We start from the raw sequence: 4064 nt of genomic DNA on the forward strand, positions 1-4064 counted from the left end.
TAAGTACTTAAGGTGTGAAAATCAATTATTATGATTTATTTTACGAAATTGAAGAAGTAACTGACCATTTTTCTGTCTTTTATAGTAATTGAATATTGTCGGCTACCTGTTATCCTTCTTGTTTACGTGCTTGCACCACTTACCACAATGGTTTGAATTAGATATGATAAGATATCTACCATTTGATCACATTATTTCGGGAAATCAAGTAGTTTCCAAAGTATACCTTTGGTCTTTGATCTATGTCATAATCATTAATGGAGTTGTCAATAAGAAGTTTATATTGAAAATAATTATGTTTGCGCTAGCCTTTGGTCATTTTTAAAAGGACAGGAACTTGCTTTCTATGTTTGTATATTTGAAAAACTTATTCTGAGAACCAGTCGAAGATGAGGTGTAAACATCGCAGTGGTTCCAAGAACTTTATCCAGTACAAAAAGGAAAAGGTATTTAATACGATTCACCTATACAAATATACAACTTTGTTTTCCTGTTTACTTATTTGTTTTTATGGTCACTGACGATATGAACCGTTAAGGTGCACCAACTTGGGGAATCTGTCGGTCCTATACAATTATTTCATGATACTCGTTGGAGTGCCGAGAAAGGGTGGATTAATGAACAAGCAAGAGAGCTATATGTAAGTTGATCATCTTTCAATTATCGATATATGAAATGTCTTACCATTCAATTGGGTATAAATGTATTGTTTTTCAGTAACTGTTCCATACTGCCATGCTTTTATTGTTTTAATTTGAGTCTCATTGCATTTCTCTGTCATCTTTTGACCTGTAATTATGATGGTGCTTGTGCATTTGTTTGATATTGGCATTTAGTTTTCCTGAGTGTTACCAAACTTTTAACTTTGCTATGGTTTGCTATTGATATGTTACAAACATTGCAAGATAAGACTGAAATTTAACTTGTGTTACATTGTTTCTCTTGATTAAACTTAACAGTTTGTATTTTTTAAAGCAAAAAATTGGAGTTTCTTCTAGTAGGAAAAACCTGTTTCATGGTTTATGTAGATATTTCAAAGTTTCTTCTAAGCATTTTTGCGTCAGTTGTCATCCATCCTAGGGACATGCTATAACTAAAAGTGCAATTTTAGGAGCCTTTAAGAGCATTTTATTTTCAGAGTAAATATGTAACTTTAAAATATCACCTAATGGAGGTCTGGATTAATTCTATTGAGGATTTTATGATCTAGATATTATTGTCCGAATTTATAATCTGAATGTCGTATCGCTGAACTTGGACGGATGAGATTAGATTTTTTTTTTATATATTTTTTTTTAATTTTTGTGTGTGTGTGTGTGAAGTCTTCCTCCATGGAATTGAGATTCAACTTGATTGAAACCACCTAAATCATAATGATTTAAAATTGTGCACATCATCTTCTGAAATGAATTTTGTTATTTTCGAACAATTCAGCTTCATGATCGCTGAAGATCATGTATGTTAGTGGAGTTTTTATAGTGTGGTAGTGTATGTCCTTGGGAGCTCTGCTAGCAATGGCAGAGAACCATGACTTTGTTTTGCCTCTTGGAGAATTAAAACACTTTGAAAATGGGAAATCCATATGTACAGATTTATACTTCTTGATGAGTAATACTGAACTAATCAACTTCCATTCCGTATCGCCATAGCAGCCTTGCCACATCACTTTTATGATATTTACAAAATGCAACAGCCCTTATCTTTCCAATTACTTAGAATGTTTATGCATGGATATGTGACTGTAAATTTGTTGCTTATATGTGTATAAGAAAATCCTCAGATGTTGACATTCACACTTTTTTTTAATCCAGACCTCCATTAGGTAATGGTAATAAACGACAAAACATATAATTTCACAGTTTTCAATAAAAAAACTTTATGTCAGAATTTGTCTTTTAGTATTAGATTGATAATGTTTGAGATACTTGTTTCTCTACTCCATCAAATTTATTTTTGTTTGGTGCTACAGTATTCTTTTATGTTTCTATTTAGTTTGTTGGTTGACTTTTGATTATGCATTCAATTGATAGTAGGAAAAAATGATAGAACTGCAAGATGAAACAAAAGCAGGGGAAAGTGAAAAAACAGAAGCTGAAACATGTGAGGAAGTTCTGGGTAAAGCTTCCGGATTTAACCAGAATTTTGCATTTTCATAGACTGAGCATCAATCCACTACAGCAGAAGCAGAGTTAAGGTGCATTGTGCAACAACAAGAAAATAAAATTAAATAGTTGGAGGAGCAACTCATCTTATTTGATCAACAAAAGGAGAAAATAAAAAGCCTTGAACACCAACAATTTGTCCTGTTGGAGATGATGAAGCAGGTAACTATAGCCCTTGAACTACAGCAATCTTATAAAGCTCCAACTCGACAGCCATTGCCATCTCCAACTGATGAAGACTCGACCTCATCAGTTACAACTATTTCAAAAACCGCAACTGGTGACACTTGACATGCTAACGATATTGATGGTTATTTTTTTGTTGTATGGGCAGTAGATATTTTGACATGGGGGTAGAACCATCTTTTTAGGATTGTTTGCATATATATGTTAGATGGTGTACATGGGGTGGACTTTTTTTTTGTTAGTTATGCTCATATAGATAGGTAGTGGGGAAAATGTGGGTGCATGCTGTTTTTTTTTTGGTTATGCACATGTGATAGTGCATTTTGGATTTTTATTGCTCATCATGCATAAAAATCCATGTGTGGACTATATATATATAATTATATATATATAATTATTATATATATATATATATATGAAATATGATATTTGATTTAGTGATCTTTTATATTGTGTCAATTATTTTGTTGATGTTGAATGTATATGTAGGTCAATACGAAATGCTCTAAAAAAAAAAACACATTCTGCAACTAATTTTTTAGTAGCAAAAAGTAATTTAGCATAATTGCATTCCACTGAAGGTCAATACGAAATGCTCTAAAAAACACATACGCAACTAATGTTTTAATAGCAAAAAGTATTTAGTATAATTGCTTCCACATTCACATCTAAAAAATAGTCGCAAAAACCTTTTGGATTTCACATTCAACGTCTAAAATGATTACAATTAACCACTAAATTTTGGTTACCAACCGATACATTCGTCCACTAATAAAATAGTCGCGAAATCTATTGGATTCCACATTCAGCGTCTAAAATGATTATAATTAACTACTAATTTTGGTCACCAAAAGATATATTCGGCCACTAATAAAATAGTCACGAAACCTCTTGTATTCCACATTCAGCGTCTAAAATGACTATAATTAACTACTAAATTTTGGTCACCAAAAGATACATTCAGCCACTAATAAAATAGCCGTGAAAACCTATTGGATTTTACATTCAGTGTCTAAAATAACTATAATTAACTACTCAATTTTGGTCACCAAAAGATACATTCGGCCACTAATAAAATAGTCGCGAAAACTTATTGGATTTCACATTCAGCATCTAAAATTACTATAATTAACTACTCAATTTTGGTCACCAAAAGATACATTCGGCCACTAATAAAATAGTCGCGAAAACCATTTGGATTCTACATTTAGCGTCTAAAAGTATTACAATTAACCACTAAATTTTGGTCACCAAAAGATACATTCGTTGGCTAATAAAATAGTTGCAAAAACTTTTTATGAAATTACCCTTACACCTTTGGCATCTAATTTTTGTGGCATTCGCGACAAATTATTAGACACTAAAAGGTACATTTTGCAACTAATTGATTAGTCACTATACAATTTTACCAAATTACCCTTGAACTATTAGCATCTAAGCTGGGGGACTATTTTGACCAGCATTTAGCGACTATTTTGCTGGTCGCTAAAAAAAAACTTTCCGCGTCTAAACAAAAATTTAGACGTGCAAACAATCTACGACAACGATACTGCAACTAAGGTGCAACTACAAAATTTAGAGCGAAAAATGGCTTAGCGTCTAAATTTTACTTTCTGCGTCTAATTTGGCTAGACGCCGAAAGGCATTTTTCTTGTAGTGCATTCAACCTTAAGAACTATAAAATGAAGGAAACAGAAGTACTGTTAAAAACTTTCA

Source organism: Pistacia vera, unplaced genomic scaffold (assembly GCF_008641045.1).
Source record: "Pistacia vera cultivar Batoury unplaced genomic scaffold, PisVer_v2 Contig536, whole genome shotgun sequence".
NCBI lineage: Eukaryota > Viridiplantae > Streptophyta > Magnoliopsida > Sapindales > Anacardiaceae > Pistacia > Pistacia vera.